Source organism: Bidens hawaiensis, unplaced genomic scaffold (assembly GCF_021521415.1).
Source record: "Bidens hawaiensis isolate Kalapana, Puna unplaced genomic scaffold, B.hawaiensis_p1.1 tig00012838_1, whole genome shotgun sequence".
NCBI lineage: Eukaryota > Viridiplantae > Streptophyta > Magnoliopsida > Asterales > Asteraceae > Bidens > Bidens hawaiensis.
Genome location: NW_027492071.1, coordinates 428,278 through 448,563, shown reverse-complemented (window position 1 = coordinate 448,563; position 20,286 = coordinate 428,278). Strand labels below are relative to the sequence as shown.

General features: G+C 33.8%; 1 pseudogene across 1 annotated transcript; it reads left to right on the top strand.

The window, feature by feature from the left end:
• Positions 1-383: 383 nt before the first annotated feature.
• On the top strand, positions 384-18,052 carry LOC143542421 (protein SEMI-ROLLED LEAF 2-like; annotated as a pseudogene). Its single transcript, XR_013136899.1, has 20 exons — positions 384-530; positions 3,247-3,321; positions 3,949-4,064; positions 4,162-4,276; positions 4,358-4,486; positions 6,729-6,776; positions 6,866-7,005; positions 7,262-7,458; positions 8,300-8,592; positions 9,403-9,552; positions 10,810-11,017; positions 11,670-11,688; positions 11,825-11,965; positions 12,522-12,597; positions 12,684-12,811; positions 14,586-14,783; positions 15,707-15,823; positions 15,909-15,998; positions 16,674-16,820; positions 17,844-18,052. The product of XR_013136899.1 is annotated as a protein SEMI-ROLLED LEAF 2-like (transcript).
• The last annotated feature ends 2,234 nt before the right edge of the window (positions 18,053-20,286 follow it).

Genomic DNA, 20,286 nt, shown 5'->3' with positions numbered 1-20,286 from the left:
CGAGCTGCTTAATTAATAAAATGCTTCATGAAATTGAATTCACCACCCGTTTGATAAAATTCCTGAATGAACATCATGCAGAACATCCATGCACTCCACCTGCTTGATAAAATGCTTGAATGAAACTGAATACTTTTTTGTTTCTTGTTTTTGTTGGAAATTTGATTATGAATTGAAATTATTTGTTACAGGCTGGTGGGGCATTTGCAGCTCTTTTAGTTTCATAGCAGCTTATCTTCCCTTCTTGAATTGCGATGAATTCGTGGTTTAGAAGGGAAGGAAGCTGAAAGAAGATTCTACAAGAAAGCGGGAAGTCATTTGTCACCTTCTTATTGGTATACTATGCATGTAATTGTGTTTATAATAATTTAGACACCCAAAAAATGAGTGTTGTTTCGGGGGTGATATCAAGGCAAATTGTGCCAGCATGTGGGAGCCTTTGTTGCTTCTGCCCGGGATTAAGAACAAGGTCTAGGCAACCTTTGAAGAGGTACAAGAAGCTGATTGCAGATATTTACCCTACCTCACCGGTTAGTTAGTTACTTCATCTCCTGCAATTTTTAACAGATATTATTCAAAATTAACATTAATGAAATTGGACGTGATGCCTCGTGAATCTCTAGTGATACTGTAGGGGTGTAAACAAGCCGAGCTGAGTCGAGTCCAAGCTTGACTAGGCTATAGGTCGACTTGTTTAACTTATTAGAGCTTGAGCTTGATTGCTTGAGCTCAGGGTCAGCTTGCTTCGAGCTCTATTTTTAAAAATCGAGCTTGGTTCGTGAATAGTTTTCAAGCTCGAGCACGGCTTGTCTTACTTTCTAGAGTTTGAGCTGGGCTCGGCTCGGCTGCTCGTTTCGGGCTTTACTTTTAAAGTTCGAGCGCAGCTAGCGAGTGCATTTTCAACCTCGTGCTCGGGTTGTTTATTATTTGTTAATTAGTTTATATACATTTACACACACACACACCCCATACACAAACACACATACTAGCTTTAGAACCCGTGTGATGCACGGGATGCTTAAAAGAGAGACAATTAAGCTAGAAATTAAATGATTAAATTTAAAAAACAAACCTATATTTGATTATAGGATGAATTTATATGTTTCGATTACGCTGACATAAATATGTTTTCATTAAAAATAGAAAATAATTTGAGCGGGAAATTTTAGCTAGGAATGAATCTCTAGGTGACAAGTGTCCATAATTATATTATTAGAATAGTTATATATATATATTACAGTGAGAAGTGTGAGAAATGAATCTGAACCATTGATTGTGTTTAATCAAGGGTCTATAATATAAATGGCATTATCGTAAATAAAAACACATATTTATGACATTTTTAATAAAAAAGGGTAGACATGTCTTTTGTGGTGTAGGACTCATTAAATCATGCATTAATGTATTCAACGGTTACTTTTTTCTTATGCTCAATAAATGCTAATAAGATTATTAATACAATTTAATTTTCCTCATTAAAATTTTGCAAATAAATTATATATATGTTTTTTTGGAATTTATGGTTGTATATTATGGATTTTTTTTCATATAGTACCTATGTAACAAAATTAGAAATATACTGTTATGTGTAGGAGCTTTGTGAAAGTGTAGTTACCTATTGAATTCAAATTTGTATGTGTGGGGGGAATAAATGTTTGTATAGTAGTGTATTGTGTGGTTCATATATTTTATTATGTAAGGATTATTTTTAACGGTGTAGTTTCATATATGTACTGTATAAATGGTATCATAAAGGTGTATGTGAAAATTTTACAAGTGTAGGTTATTAGCATTATCTGTTATTTATTATGTGTAGTTTAATGTAATAAAAAAATTATTTTGTATTATGTAGATGGTATTTAGAATTTTGTATGTGTATTTTTTTCGTGTGTAGGTTCATTTATGTACTATGTAGGTTCATATATGTATCATGTTGGTGGTATTCCGAATTGTGTATGTGTACTTTTTATCGTGTGTCGGTTAATTTATGTGTAGGTTCATATATGTACTGTGTTGGTGGTATTTTGAATTATGTATGTGTAACTTTTATCACGCATAGGTTCATTTAAGTAATGCATAAGTTCATATATGTACTGTGTAGGTGATATTTCGAATTGTGTACGTGTAATTTTTATCGTGTATAGGTTCATTTATGCATTGTATAGGTGGTATTTTGAAGTGAAAATGTACAATATATACAAAAATATTGCAATTAAAATAAAATAAAAAAATGATGTAGATTTATTTGCTGATAAAATGTAAATAGGAAGATGCCGATTATGAGAATTTGAATTATGATATATTATAATAAAAAATGGTTATATTCAGAATTAAATAAAATGTAGGTATGCTTGTTATAATAAGACAAAAATAAACAAAATGGTTAAAATTCAGAATTATAATAAACTGGATTAGGGTAAAAAAAATTATAATTTATGGTAAAAAAAATATAAAAAAACAAGTACGTAACTGTCTCCAGATAATAATTAATGACCAAAAATAAGAAAAACCATTTATACTAAAATACCCCTATGATTAAAATAAATCATATATATAATGAAAATTTGTGATTGGTTGGTTTTATTTCTCGCACTTCTCGCAATAAGAAACACTTCTGAAATGAACCTAATCATATATATATATATATTATATTGTTTAGTTATCTTTATCATAATAATAACATAGTAATAATTGTTATATTATATTAATATATACATATATATTTAATACATCAAGTAAAAGTTATACAAATATAGGCTTGTTTAGGCTCGCGAGCCAGCTTGAGCTTTGGGTTCGGACTCGTTTATCAAACAAGCTTATTTTTAGGCTTGAGCTCGGGCTGAAGCTCTTTTAAGCTCGGCTTGATTCGATCTATTAACGAGCTGATCTCGAGTGGCTCACGAGTGGTTTGGCTTGTTTACACCCCTAGTTGTATAGTAAATTAGTATTTGTTTGAATCCTAGCTCTTTGTAGAGATGTAACATCCCACTGTGGATAACTCTAACAAAATCTCATTTTTAGCATATGCATAGTGTCTACTGTTTTACGTATCAGAACATACTCTTTATGTTACTAAATTATCTTTGGCTAAGGCTAACCATAAGATGAATGTGGGTGTGCTTTATTTTATGTGAGCATGATATGTTTTATCAAAGCATGCTTTTATTACCTGGTAACTCATGTAATATCTCTTATATATTATGCATATGCTTATGTTACTTGTTCTGGTTAGGATTTTAAATAAAGGATGAAGAACCAAACGATCGAAAGATTGGAAAGCTCTGTGAATATGCTGTGAGAAACCCTTTACGGATACCCAAGGTATGACTATATTTTTCATGTGAATGATAAGTTTTTAATGCATTTAAAGTTGGTTTAGGCTGATCGTTCAATATGGTCAATCTGTTTTTGGCAAAAAGAAAAATGATTAAAAAAAAAGATTCCCGCATACCGGATACCTTCTTTTGACCTTTAAGCGATTTTTAAGAAACAATACACTTATATAAATAGAACTTCATAATGATGTTACTAAGTTGTTATAACAAGGGGTTTAAACGAGCCGAGCCCTAGCTTGATTAGGCTCGAGCTCTATTTCTCAAGCTCGAGCTTTGCTTGTGAGTAGCTTTTCCAGTTTGAGCTCGGCTCGCTTATTATTTATTAATAGTTTATATACATTTTTAATTATAACTTATATTTGTTTTCTAGCTTTAAATCTTTTATATGACATAATACGCTCGATTAGGTTCGCGAGCCAGCTTGAAAAGTGAAGCCTAGGCTCGGGCTCGTTTATTAAACAAGCTTATTTTTATGATTGGGCTTGTTTAAGCTTGGCTCGATTTAAGCTTTTAGCGAGCCGATTAATCCAGCAGCTTGACTCGTTTACTAATTTCAGATAAGAACCAACAAGTTGTGTGTAAAAGTACTATAATTTCCCATAATGCCCCCCAGATCACGGCCACCCTTGAGCAACGCTTTTACAAGGAATTAAGAAATAAGAACTTTAGAGGTGCAAGAATTGTCATGTGTATATACAGGAAGCTATTGATTTCATGCAAGGATCAAATGTAACTTCATTCCTATGACTATTCTTCCCCTATTTTATGCATATTTGTAGATGAATAATAATAATAATAATAATAATAATGCTGATTTTCTTGATTAGGCCCTTTTTGCTAGTAGTTTGCTTACTATCATGCACACTTTATTGGACGAGACACGACCAGATGAGATGCAAATATTAGGATGCCAAACGTTATTTGACTTTGTAAATTGTCAGGTATGAAGGTTTAGGCGATTATTATTAGTTTTTGTCTCATTGTTTGTATTTTTGGATTGTATAAAGTTTTGTGATTTGCAGATAGATGGAACATACATGTTTAACTTGGAAATTTTTATCCCTAAACTCTGTCAACTATCTCAAGAAGTTGGGAATGATGACAGAGTGGAGCCGCTTCGTTCGGATGGGCTGCAAGCCCTTTCTTCTATGGTATGGCATTTTCTACTGCATCATGTATTTGAACTCAAAATATAAATTATAATTATTACTAGGGTTTATTAGTTTATGGTTCGTAGGCTGCCCAAGTTAGGTTTCTGGTTGCATATTATTACTAGTTATTATTAGGGTTTTAATAGTTCTCCCTCCATTCTAATTAAGGGTGTGCATAAAACTGAATTAACCGAACCAATATAACTGAACCTAACCAATTACCGATGGGCCGTTTTTAATCTTTTATTTAAACTGAAGTTGGCAGGCCGGTTTTGGTTATCCATACTTCCATTACTGACAAAACTGCGCTTTTGGAAAAACACGGCTAACTGACTAGTCCCGCTACCTTTCTATAATTTTTTTGAATGCTATGTATTATATACAAATTTCAAATGTAAAACTCAAATTATATAAGTCCAGATGTCTAATAACAATTTGTTAAAAAAATTTCAGGACCAATTGCACTGTTTTGTGCTACTGTAGTCAGGTCCAAACATTTCATGAACAATTTTAGTTCACGGTTAACTATCCATAACCGAACTGAATCAACTTGTAAAACTGAATTAACCATAACCGATCAGTTATCATTCTTACGGTTAACTGTCCATGCACACCCCTAATTTGTTTTTTTGGGTAAAGGCGATGGTGCTCTGGCAATATTTATTAAAACTGAAAGCATTGGTCCACGGTCCACCCACACCACAAGGACAAACCGGTCCAAAAACACAACTAGGGCTTAAAAGTGGGCGATATAAACCAGGCCCCATATTCATCCTAAGGCCCAATAACCTATCCAATACATGATTCTTAATGGACTTATCAATGAATCCATACAAACCAATATACCATATAGACATGTTTATACCATGCCTTTTATGTATGCTAGCAGTATACTCAACAAACCATACTAGAGCAAAATGTACAGTTTTTATCCACATATAACCATGCAAAAACGCTTGGTTCTTTCTCATAGCTAGGCATGTAAACGAACCAACCAAACACAAACGGGGCTTGTTCATGTTTCTTCTTTTAACTTTAATCAAACAAATGAACGAAAATGAAGATTTTGTTTTTTATGTTTGCTCATTCGTATTCTAAGCAGACATAAATGAACGAACATAACGAACGTAAGGGAACGTAGAAATGCATGTTTTCTTGCTCATTTATTCATTACGTTCAGGAAAGAAACCCAAAATCCTAGAGAAATCTAACTTGGGGCCGTTGGATGAATACAAAGAAACCCTAAAAATGCAATATTCACAACTATATTTATCAAGACGGATCATGGGTGGTTTGCATTAATCTGTTGACATTTTTTTGTCCATATCTTCTAACGTCTCATTTGCCATTAATGCGTATTACATTTCTAAACTAAAATTGCAAATGAAAGAGAAATAAAAGGCTGCATGTATTAAAAATATACTTTTGAGTGATTTTTACGCGTTCAACGTATCTGAACTGTTTTTTAAGCTAATTTTTGTACTTCTATTTGACCCATTTGAGATAAAAACATAACTCACGTTCAAACAATCAAACACAATCACACGTTATTGAACAAACCTTGTTGGACTCTTATGATTCTAATGAACCAAAAATTAATATACCACAACAATATGCATTAACCCTACCAATCTATTTATACTTGACGTAAACCTAAACAAACTAGTCCTAACAAATCAGCCGATAATCATCAAACTATCAGATAGACTCAACAAATAACCTAACCGACTCAAAGTCGAATTCCCAATAGCTCGTAAACAAACTTAACGGGGCATGTTCGAACACATATAATTAAATGAACGGGGTTTCTTGTTCGTGTTCGTTCGTTAACCAAAGGAGCGTGTTCATGTTCGTTTGTTAATTGTATAAGTAAATGGCTCACGAACAAAAACGAACGAACGTAACTAAACATAAATGAACAAACAGAACCGAAGGAACTCCAATTAAAAGTATGCGTGATCATCAATTGGTTTGGCCTAAAAAAATAATAAAACTAGACTGAATTGATGATATATTATTTCATAAAACTAGACTAAGTTGTAATGGACACACAATTTAAATGAATATATAATTTACTTCACATGAATCAAGAAACTTATATTTTAAAAAACCATATGAAATATCATCTAAATCTTTTCTTTAATAAACTGTTTCATTTTGTATATTCATTTAATTATTTATTTATCTATTTATTTATTTATATATATATGTTCATGTTGATGATGTGCAGCTCTTTTTGTAGGTTCGGTTCATGGGCAGATATTCCTACACGTCATCAGAATTTGACAATGTAGGCATGATTTTATGTATATAGTATTAAAAATTTAAAAGTTAAAACTTAAAACCATATTAATGATTTTATTTATTTATATTACATAGATTGTTTCGGTAGTTTTGGAAAATTATGGAAGGAACCAACATCGGTGGGTACAAGAAGTCCTTAAAAACGAAACGAATATACCTCCAAATGCTTTGGTGAAGGTTCCATCGTGGAGAGAAATTGTTAATGAAAAGGGTAAGTCCTTTATTTCAAAAGTTTAATATTGTGTGATTAAAAGGATCATGTTAAGGTTGACCTGTGCCACCCGTTAAGTCAAACAGGTCGACTCGCCAACCTTTTTAGTTAAACACATCGACGTGCTAAACTGTTTATGGCCCCCTTGACCCCTTTTTTCTCCAGCCCATCAAACTGGATTGACATGTTTAGATAAATGGGTTAAATGGGCGTGTTCAGGATACACGATTTTAAGTCATTCTTTTTATTTCTTTATACAGAGAAGATGCTAAAAGCGTGTGCTTTTGGTCCCGTGTGTGCCTTCATAACATGGCCCGGTTAGCCAATGAAGCTACAACCATGAGACGAATTCTTGAATCTGTATTCCGTTGTTTCGACGATGAGAATTTATGGCCTTCCTTGCGCGGGGTTGCATTTCCAGTTCTCAATAGCATGCAAACCATAATCAATGAATCTGGTACTTATCATTCATAGGGTTCATTTGGATATTATTATTATTATTATCATTATTATTTTTAGGCATACTAGATTTTAATAATCCATACTGTCATTTTGACTACTAACAGTCCTAACTTCTACGTTCATTGCAAAAACGCAATCCGCATAGCATAAACATATTATATTTACATTTGATTTTGACTCGTTATCGCTCACAATGACAATTATGAAGTAAACGGGGAAACTTACAAACAAAATCGAGTGGAAATCAAATATAAATCGAGTGTAATTTTGTGATGGTTATGCCACTGAGATTGCCCTTAGCAAAGAAAGTGAAGCTGTAGGGGAGTGCATGAAACCAAAAAAATTGCAACTGAAAAAGAGAACTGTAATAACTGAAACCTGAAACCAAACAAAAGCTGATGATTTGGTTTTATGTTTTTGTAAAAGCCGAACTTCCTGTTCAGTTTCAGTTTTGCATGTAATTAAAACCAAAAAAACCAAAGCGAACTGAGTTTTTGGATAATAAATAGTGTAACCCCATAGCCCAAGTGCACAGTAATCAATTAATTATTGATTTAAAAAAAAATTGGCAAAATTTTTTTTTTCAGCCCAAATAGAAAAGCCAAAAAAAATGAAACTGAAGTTAACTAAAACTGATAAAAAAAAAAACCAAACGGTTTTCAAAAACAAAAAAAAAAATGTAATTTTGGTTTTTGGTTCGGTTTGAGCCCAAATGGGTCCATGCACATCCCTAAGTGAAAGTTAGGACTGTCATACTTTAGATTATTAAAATGCAATTTGCGTTGTTTTTATTATTTTTTGTTGACTGATTAAAATTTGTTTTTCACACTTTGCAGGAGGAAATCCACGTTTTCTGCTCTCTGTATTAGTGAAGCATCTTGATCACAAAAATGTCTATAAACAACCCAACATGGACCTCAACATTCTAGAACTTACCACGTCACTTGCACGTGAAACGAAGATAAAACCGTCTGTCTCAATAGTAGGTGCGATAACCGATATTCTTCGACATTTAAGAAAAAGCATTCACCGTTCACGAACCGATGCAAACCTTGGAGCCGATGTGATTGAATGGAACAAAAAGTTTCAAGAAGCTGTTGATGAATGCTTTGTAGAGTTATCTTCAAAGGTTCTATTATTTCTTAACTTCTTGTTATTAACTAGTATATTTTAAGGTTGCAAAATAGGCGGGTCGGGTAGCGGGTCAAAATGAGGTGTTTTTTGGTGCTTGTTGACATGGGCAGGTTGACCCAAACTTATTTTTGTCTAAATTTTTTTACTTTCTGTATAAACAATTGTTGGACCCTGCTCGCTTACAAATTAAGTTGAGCTCGAGCTGGACTCGTTAAAAGCTCGAGCGAAGTTGTTTATTTTTACGAACAGAAATGTTGAGCTTGAGCTCGGCTTGTTAAAAGCTCGAGCCAGGTCGTTTATTTTAACGAGCTGAAATTTTGAGCTCGAGTTCGGCTCGTCAAAAGCTCGAGCCAGCTTGTTTATTATGTATTTTTTTACACGCACACACACATGTAAATTCTGCATTATGTGTATGTTAAAACTGTTAGTTTCTTGTTTATGTATTGAAACAAAAATTAATATTGTTAACATACACATAACGTGGAATTTATAAACTACAAAATTTATAACTTATTTTTCGTTCTTTAAGTATGCGGTAACTTGCAGATCGTGTCCCTTGACTTTTTAGAAATAACTATTATACCCTTACAACTAAAGGAGAAAGTGTAATATATTTTCTTTTTCTTTCTTTCTTTTCCTTTTTTTTGCTTTCTTTTGTCTTTATCATTTATTCTTATCACTTTTATTTTCTGAAATTTTGTCAATCATTTAATAAACTTATTTACTCGTGTGGCCCGCCCAATATGTGTCGAAATTGTGTCCTCTTAGGTGTAATCTTTAATTAATATTTTTTATCATCAATCAGGTAGGTGATGCTAGTCCTATTTTTGACATCATGGCTGAAACGTTGGAAAACATATCTACTATTAAAATTAAAGCACAAACTACAGTCGCTACCGTTTTCTGTACCGCTCAAGTTATCGCATCATTACCACATATGGCGTATAATCACAAGGCAAGAACACAACTTATATAACTTTCGTAACTTCAAGTAATATTCTTAGGCTTGTAAACGAACCGAACGAACATGAAAGGAACGTGCTCATGTTTGTTAGTTGAACTTTAACCGAACATACGATTGAACGCGAACAACTTAGCAAGCGAGGTTTTCTTAGCCGTGTTCGTTCGTTAAAAAAGTAAATGTGTTTGTGTTCGTTTTCGTTTATGTTTGTTAGTTAACAATATAAACGAACACAAGTCATTGATTTTTTTGACTTTATTAAGTATTCTTAGGCTTGTAACCGAGCCAAACGAACACGAACACTAACAGAGCATGTTTGTATTTGTTCGTTTAACTTTAACCGAACAAACGATTGAAAATGAAGAATTAAACAAACAGGTTTTCTTGTCCGTATTCGTTCGCTAAGAAATTGAACATGCCCGTCTTCATGTTCGTTAACAATATAAACAAACACAACTTATATGACTTCTATAACCTCATTAGTATTCTTAGCCTTCCAAACAAATTGAACGAACACGAACGTACATGTTCATTCGTTTAACTATAACAACAACCGAAACAATTAAACAAACAAGGTTTTATTGTTCATGTTCGTTCGCTAAGAAAAAGAGCGTGTTTGTGATCATTTATATTTGTTCGTTAACAATATATACTAACACAACTTATATGCCTTTTATGACTTCATATAATATACTTAGGCTTGTAAACAAACCGAACGAACATGAATGAAGCATGGTCGTGTTTGTTTATTTTACTTTAACCGGGCAAATGATCAATGTACGAAGTTTGTGTTCGTTTGTTAAGTAAATGAATGTGTTCGTGTTCATTTATGTTTGTTCGTTAACAATATAAACAAATGGTTCACGAATATAAACGAAGGGATGCAAATAACATAGATGAACGACAATAACAGAGCTAAATCAAATTAAAAGTAAGTGTGAACAAGAATGCGTGGGGCTTAAAAAGATATTAAAACTAGACCATATTTTAACTGGCTAAAAAAACAAACGAATATACTAAAGGACGGACTTAAACAAACGTAAACTAACAAGCATATGAACTAAAATAAACAAACAAACGAGACATGTGTTCATGTTCATTCTTTTAACTAAATGAACAAAAAGTTTTGTTGGTGGTTGCAACGGGCTTTTAAGAATTTCATTTGTGAAGTAGAGCCCAGCCCTTTCATGCTTAATTGTTTAATTAAATAAACAAACAAAAATATTCTAACTTTTATAATATCATGTTTAGGCATTTCCCGAAGCACTATTTCATCAACTGCTTCCTGCAATGGTTCATCAAGACACTGAAACTCAAATCGGGGCCCACCGTATATTTTCTGTGGTTCTTGTGCCATCTTCCGTGTGTCCTCAACCGAGTGCTAACGGGCTCTTGATACCAAAAATATTTCACGGTCGTTATCGAGAAATGTTTCTGTATTTTCGTCTTCAGCAGCGCTGTTTCATCATCATCATCATCATCATCGTACTCAGTATATCCCACCAATAGCAAAGCTATAGTAGGGTCTGAGGAGGGTAAGATGTAGACAGCCTTACCTCTACCCCATAAGGATAGAGAGGCTGCTTCCGGTGAGACCCCCGGCTCGATAGTAGTTTTGCATCAAGCCTTGGACATAAGGCACATAGCACTCAATCATCGGGACACCGGCTGATCGGCTGATCGGGACACCGGCTGATAATGTAGGTTATTTTTTAGCCTGTTAAGGATGTGAAAACTGAAAAAACCCGAATACCGAATCATTTAATGGGTTTAGTCAGTTGAATTCGGTTATGTTAGGTACCTTTCTAATTTGGATTGGTTCGGTTTTCGATAAGGGCCAAAAAAGTTCAAAATCAATCAAACTGATGAACCGTTAGGTTTTGGTTTTAGTACTTGGGTTTGAAAATTTTGGGCCAAAAAATGGCCCAATATAATGAATTTGGGCCTGAAAGCTTGTGATTAGATTTTTTTCTGTTAATGATTAATAATTAAACATTTGGGCCGAAAAAATGGCTCAAATAATGAATTTGGGCCTGAAAGTTTATGATTAAATGTTTTGCTAATTGATGATTAATTAGTTATTAAAAATTTGGGCTCCACTATTTATTAAGGTTTGGTTCGGTTTTTAAGGTTCGGTTCGGTTTTTTCGGTTTTCCGTACATGCAAACCCAATACCGAACCATAAATTTGGTTACGGGTTGGTTATTTCTGTTTCATGCTTTTATGTATGAATTTTTATATACATATATAATTTTTTAAATTATAGGAGGACGTTGCACTTAGGCTCAGCAGTCGCATCCTTTTATCCTCAATTTGGGCGCACTCGATCTCCCCCGACAACAGACCTGACAATTATGAAGCAATCGCTCACACCTACAGCCTCATGTTGTTATTCTCTCGTGGGAAGGTAAATGAGGAAATATAGTATAGTTTTGGAACGGGAAAACTTCACCTAAACTATTACCTCCTATGTGATTAATTTGAAACTCTAAATAGTAATCAAGAATCAAGATTCATGTATGTTACATTTGCCTCATCTGATTCAAAAAAATATAACATCTAAAAAAAGAGTTAATTACTTGGATGATCCCTGTGTTTATCCATATTACAAGTTTGGTCCTTAACTTTGAAAAATGATACGTATGGTCCCAACTATTACGAAAGTGTATCACGAATGGCCCTTGAAATGGATGAGTGTTACTTTTTTCCAGTTATGTGGCCGTGAACCCTTGCTGCTACACCTGTATTTTTCAAAGTTCAGGATCAAACTTGAAATATAGACATACCACAAGGACCATCTGAGTGATTAATTCTAAAAAATTATAAAAGATGGAAACATCAAAGGGAAACTGAATGACTTTAGTAAAACAGTTTGAAAACTTGGTTAATATCTGTATAGTTACCTCTAATATTCAAATTTATGTTGTAATTTTTTATTTTTATTTTTTTTCTAATTTGTGCAGAACTCCAGCCGTGAGGTGTTAATTCGAAGCATCCAGCTGGCATTTTCCTTGCTAAATATTTCTCTTAATTTAGGAGGTATGCATGCAAACTATAATATTATAAACTCAAAAAACGATTTATCAGTTATGAATTTGTTAATATCTTTTTAATGTCATTTTCAGGCTCACTTGCACCAGCGCGCAGAAGATCTCTTTTTACGTTAGCGACATCTATGATAATAATTTCAGGGAAAGCATTTGGAATTGTTCCTCTTGTTCCGCTTGCCAAGTCGGCACTTGCTAATAAAATGGTATGCGAATAATGTGTAGGCTCGTAAACGAACCGAACGAACATGAACGAAGCATGTTCGTGTTCTTTTGTTTAACTTTAACCGAACAAATGATCAAACACGAACAGTTAAACGAGTGGGGTTTCTTGTTCGTGTTCGTTTGTCAAGATAATGAGCGTGTTCGTGTTTGTTTGTGTTTTTTTGTTAACAAATAAATTAATGGTTCACGAACATAAATGATCATAAATATACGAACATAACTAAGCTAAAACCGATTAAATGTGAACAACAATGTATTGGGCCTAAAAAGTTATTAAAACTAGACTAAATTGTAATAGGCCTAAATATGTAAATGAATATGTTAACAAACGTAAACGAACTAATGAACTTAACAAACATAAACTAACAAAATATACAACAACAACAACAATCATACCCAGTAAATCCCACACATTGCAAATCTATTAGTAGGGTCTGGGGCATAGTCACATAATTCGCGGTTCGCTCCGGTACGGGTACGCGGTTCAGATACGCAATTCGCTAAGGGTAACGTATTCGGTACGGAAGGGGGTAGGCTCATTTCGGTACGAATTGGTACGGTGTACCATGTAATTCGGTTCGATGCACCCAAATAAAAAACTAGCTATTTATAATTTATATATATTATAAATTTAATTTAATACTTTTTATGTATAAACATATAAGTTTAAGAATCAAATGCAAACTAGTGAGAATAGAGGGGGCTAATTGTTAGAATACACAAACTAATTTTACATTTTTAATAGTTTTGTGTAAAAAGTTATAAACTTTAGGGACTAAATGTAAAGGATAAAAGAGTAAGGGGTTAAATATTAAATTATCTAAACTTTTTAAACCTAAAATAACTTTTTAATAGTTCAGCCGCTCCATCTTCCTCGTCAATCCTCCTTCTTCCTCTTTCCGGCGAGAAAATGAGCCTTAAGCACTGAATTCGTTCAACTGGAACACTGAATTCATTATATTAGAACACCGATTATGTTCAATTGGGACATCAAATTCGTTAGATTGGATCGACGAACCGCGAATTGGGTGCGCGAACGGAACGCTAACGTATTCCGATGCGGTACATTTCGTACCAAGACGAAATTCGCGGCAATCTTAGCGAATTCTGTGACCATGGTATGGGAAGGGTGAGATGTAGGCAAGCCTTACCGTAGAAAGGCTGCTTCCGAGGGACCCGGCTCCAAAAAACAAGCAACATAATAGTAGAATAGTAAATAAAGTATAAAATATACTATTGGAAAAATGTAATATTTAGTAGTAACGAAAAAAAAATTGATAAGTAGATAAAAATAATTATAATAAATAGCAGTATTAATAGTAAAAATAAACAATACATTTAACAGAAACAAATTATACTAAGTTGGTCTGGTCATGGCTCTAAGACATATTTCTAAACCAAAACTATATCATCTCCCTAGAAGTCCTTAACCTTAATACTAAGTTGGTCAGATCCTTAACCTTAATCCTACGTCTTCAAGAAGTCCTATCATCAACCATGTCCTCGGAGAGATGCAGGTTTATCAAATCATGCAGGTTTAACAAAATATAAATGAACCTAAATGAATGAAATAAAAAAACTTATATGAGCATAAATGAATGAACGGGACGTGTTCATGTTCGTTAATACGGTTCACGAAAAATTCACTGAATGTTCGGTTCGTTTGCATGCCTAATAATGTGATCTATTTTAATCTTGCCCCTTTTATGATTTGAGTTAACACCATGCATAGCTTTTGATTTGATATGGTGACAGGTTGACCCATATTTGACTTTGGTTGATGATTGCAAGTTGATCGATGGATCTAAAGCAGATCAAATTAAGAACAGTTATGGTTCTAAAGAGGATAATCAAGTCGCCCTTAAATCTCTTTCGGAAATTAAGCTCACACAAGACCAAACTACAAAATCATTGGCTGATGCAATTGTGAAACACATGGAAACCACCACAGGGGTAAGTACATCATTTAATATTTCTATAACTTTAAGAAATATAATATTAAAAACTCATTATGCATATGTGCACTGTTTATATGTAATATGAACAAGTGTTCATATTATGAACAATTAAACATGTAACATGAACAATTGCATATGCAGTTGTTCATATTATGAATAATTAGATACATGTTCATAGTACATATATAAATGGTTCCTTACATATATTTAATAACAGACACCAAAATTTTTATTTAAAATATAGCAACACTATATCTAAATAAAGATAAAAAAAAATGCTTGTTTTTCTGGTGTAATTTTTTTAAAATAGTTATTAAAGTTCAAAAAAAATGGTGGAAACTAGTTTGAAAAAAAATTAATTATAAAAAGAGGGATAATTTACTGTTTTACCAAAGATGAGACATGCGACATGTTCCTATTGGTCTAGAGGGGCTTATTGGCTTTTACATGGAGTGGTTTTTATTTGATCCCATATATGTCATATATATTGAGAAAGAGAGTGATATAGAAGGGATCATGAGAAAACTTCAAGAAAACCACATTTAAACAAGATTTTTTTTCCATTTTTTAAAATTTTTTTCATTCTTTTTATATCTTATTAATCTTTGTCAAAAAAATAAAAAATTTATGTGTAGTTAGCAAGTTGCGTATACATAACTAACTCGTAAGTTACATATATGTACCAAGTATGAGATACATATATGTAACTTGTGAGCTACATATTTTTCTATATATTTTTTTTTCAATTTTTTTACAATACTGGCCTTATAATTAAAAAGAAATGAAAAAAAAATTGTTATTTGGTTGGTAATAGTTTTCTCGGTTTTATTGCAGTGTTTTGGTTTTCTCATGGGTCATGAACCCTCCCCCTATATCTATATATGCATATTACTCATTATGTGTGTGTGCATTGTGCAGTCTCAAGTAACAGGCATTGAGGAAGAGTTGTTAGACAGATTTGTGCCAGATGACGTGTGTCCCATGGGTTACGGGACGATAGAAATATTATTAAATACGGGTCGCCCAAAAGATGAGGTAAATGTGAATAAATGTTTTTTTAATTTTTATTTATCCATTTCCCTTGGTTTTTAACTTATTAATTGCTAATTATTGTTTGTAGGTTGCTCCACTCTTTTTCCTTGATGAAGATACCAGCAAACCAAGTTCAGATATATCTAACCTCTTGAGTATTGATCAATTGTTGGAATCGGTAAGTGTTCTGTAAACGAGCTATAGAGTATAGACTAGGCTCGTTTCAAACTCTATTTCTAATACTCAAGCTCGCCACGTGAGTAGTTTTTTCAAGCTTGAGCTCAGTTTTGCTTATTTATTAAATAGATTATATACGTTTTTAATTATTTTTATATATTTTTTAATTCTAATTCTTGTATATAAACATAATATATATTATTTACTTATTTTTGTCATAATTTTGAAGTATAATAATTATTATGCAGACATATACTTAATATATTAAAAGTTATATAATTAATAGTCTAGTTTAGGCTTGTGAGCCCGGTCGAACTCTTAAGCTTGGCTTGATTTCTTTACACCCCTATTTCTCATGGTTACAAATACAGACATGTATGTATGCATATATATGTAGATATATGTGTATGTGCATATATATCCTATATATAATATTAAATTTATAAAATAAATAATTAAAAAGATTGGTTGTTAGGAGTCACTCAAGTTATTAAATTTTTTGAAAGTTTAAAATGATCTTTATATATATAGTTCATTGGAGTGATGATGTGAAATTGGTAACACATTCCCTCTTGATTCGATTTTGATTGCTATAATCATCAATCTAAAAGGTTAAATTTGATGATTGAGGAACGAACTTTAATATTTAAAATACCGATTGCCGGATTGTGTACAGGTAATGGAATCTGTGCAACAAGTTGGTGGAATGTTGGTAAGTAATGCACCTAAGAATATGTCTTTCACTGAAATGACCATGCAACAAAGACCTCTCTACCAAAATATTGGAGGCGATCAGGTACATTCACGTTCTTCTTTAAAATTTGTTGCAAAATGTGTGTATGTGTGTATAAGTATGCAGGCTCATAAAAAAAAGAGTTAATAAAATAACGAACGTGCGATATATATATATATATAACACTGGGACATCTATGTTTGACTGTATAAATAGGGGTGTGCAAGGGTCGGTTTTGAGCTCAAGCTGAACAAAAAACTGGATATTCAGCTTTTGGGTTCTTGAAACTGGTTTGGTTATCACAATGGGTGTGGTTTGAGTTTGGGTTTTTTCGGTTTTACCGTCTGGGCTTGAAAATTTTGGGCCGCAAAAAATGGCCCAAAGTAATGAATTTGGGCCTACATATTTTTGTTTATTAATGATTAATTGATCAGTATACATCTGCAACTATAATTTTTGGGCTACAGCATTTATTTTTTTCTTATAAATTACTTAACATCTTTATTTTTGTTTGGTTTTCAATGATAGCAAACACAGAAACCGATCCAAAAAATTGGTTTTTAAAGAACTTAGAACCAACTGCTGGTTTTTTATTGGGTTTGATCATGTCGGTTATTCCAGTTACGGTTTGGTTATTTGTGTTTCGTGCACACTCCTAGTTATAAACGTTATGATACAAAAGTTCGTTGGTGATATAAATATTGTTCACTTGTTGCCGTATTTTTGTTTATTTACATGTTCGCTGAAATAGTGACTCTTATATGATCTCCCACCATATGAGAGGTGGTTATGCAGTTACATAACCGTCTTATGTACCACATACAAATGCGTATATCGGTTCTCACAGTTCTTTACTTAAAATTGGTTCTACTATGTACAATCCCATGTGGATATACAGATTTTTTTCTTCGTAATCAATTATATGTTGATAATCACGAAAACCGCATAATGCATTTGTAAGTTGTAACTATTGCTTTGAATGTGACACACAAGACAATTATAACCTCTTTCCGTTCTCTTCCACTACCTTCGGTAAAAGTTAATTATGTGATTATATATTTGAAGAGGTTACAAATGGTTGCTTAATAATGCTACGAATTGTGGTTCTCTTAGCAGGCTGAAAGTGAAGCTCTTTTTGCAAGTATTAGTCCCGAATCGTTTAGGTTACCAGCTGCAAGTCCATACGATAACTTCTTAAACCGAGCTAGAAGTTAAATAGATCAGATCTTGACATGATTTTTCTGTTGGTTTGAGCAATATGAGTTCTTCTTTTCCACTCTTTTGATGTAGATGGCCTTTTTGGCCTTCTTGTTTGAAGGCGAGTGTAACTGTTAATACTGTAATTAATAAGAAAAGCAAGTCGTGTCTTGTCCTTTTTTGGCAACCATGAAGAATCTGTTATATCATGGTGGTGTTCAAGATTATTAGGAAAAAAGTGGAAGCAAGATTCGAACCTTTAAGAGAAATCAGGTGTTTATCAGTGCATCGTCATCCCTTAAAAGTAAAGGCTCTTGACGATAATTTTGATGTCTTTTCTTGTGGTTTTAGATGGAAATACTAATTGCTACTGCATCTAGCATGCAACCACTCTTCTCATGGTACTTGATTTGATAATAACCAAGTGTAGGATTCAAATTGTGCGGGTTTGGTAAAGGTTAAGAGCACTCGCATCGTGTACTCCAAACCTATCCCCATCCCCAAAATTTGAGGGAGATCTTGCAATTTTGCTTGCTTCTCCAACAAAATGTGGAACAAAATTTAGGTCGGCCTAGAAACATACTAATTTTAGTAGTAATAAATAACAAAGTTTTAACAAGGACATGTGAAATGTGAGATTCTTTACTCACTAAGAGTGGTGGGGGTGGTCCGCACGAACACCGCCGCCGGTCCCTCCATCACGCGTGATGGAGGTCCGGCCGTGATGGCCATTACGTGGTTAATACCAAGAAATCCGACCGTTGGGTTGAGGAATTAAAAAATAATAAAAATTTAAACAATATAAATTAACAACCATTTCAATCCAACTCAAAATCAAATCCAACTCAAAACACTCTCAATCTTCTACTACAAAAACCTATTTCTTCACCACTTCAATTCAAAACAAAAAAATATGGATTTTCCGAGCAACTAGTTTCCGCTAGACACCGATAGCTCTTCGTCTTCGGACGATGACATTGTTGAATGGTTCCCGTTGTTATATAACGAACTTGAAGGCCCGAGCCGTCCAAAGAAAAAAATGGTGGATCGTGATCGTATACATGCCCACGAAGTGCTAATGAATGACTATTTTGTGGAGGAGCCGAAATACAATGACGAGACATTCAGGGATCGGTTTCGTTTGCCGAAATCTTTATTTTTAAAGATTGTAGCGGACGTCGAAGCAAGCGAAGAATGGTTTCAAGAATCTTACGACGCGAGGGGCAAACGAAGTTTTACGGCGCTTCAAAAATGCACATCTGCTATTCGTCAATTAGCAACAGGTAACCACCCGATCAATTCGATGAATACTTACAAATGTCTCAGAGAACTTCACGTGAATGTCTGCAATTCTTTTGTAACGCGATTATTAAATTGTATGGCAAAGAGTTTCTACGAAAACCAACAAGACACGACATTACACGTCTTTACGTCGCGCATGAGGCTAGATGGCATTTTCCAGGGATGCTCGGTAGCATCGACTGTACACATATCGAATGGAGGAATTGTCCACGGGAGTTTCGAGGGGCGTATGTTAGGGGTGATATCAAACGACCGACTATCGTACTTGAAGCGGTTGCGTCAAATGATTTATGGATTTGGCATTCTTATTTTGGTGTTCCTGGCTCAAACAACGACATCAGTGTTCTATACACATCACCATTGTTTCAAAGCGTGACAGATGGTACCGCACCCTTCTGTCCGTATTTTGTCAACGGGAGATATTACAGACGTGGCTACTTTCTTGTTGATGGTATCTACCCAGCATGGTCTGTTTTTGTGAAAGCCTTTTCGTTTCCTGTCAAGGAAAAGGCATTCAAGAAGTTGCAAGAATCAGCAAGAAAAGATGTCGAGAGAGCTTTCGGTGTCTTAAAGGGTAGATGGCGCATACTTAGTCGACCGGTTCGTGCAAGGAAAAAACCCATGATCTCTAGCATATTATATGCATGCATCATATTGCACAATATGCTAATAAAAGAAGACGGACGTGCAATTTCTCCAGATTGGGTGCCGGATCCTCCTACTCAAGTTCCCGTTCGAACGTGCAATTAGACTTGCGGAACGAAGATATTCACCATCGGTTGAGATATGTAACATCCTAAAATTTATATGTTGAATAAAGAAAGTTACGTTTAGTGATTTCGCGTTATTAATTAATTAATATCGAGTAAAGAACGGATCATGGATTTAGATTAATTGAGATGGGTTAAATAAGAATGGGCTTTAGGTCCATGGGCTTTAAGAGATATAAATATCCCCTAAACCAACCTAAAACCCTAAACCCTCATTTCATTTCCATCATAATCTCCACACACCCAAAACACACACAACCCGAACCAAGATCCATAGGCGAGGACCC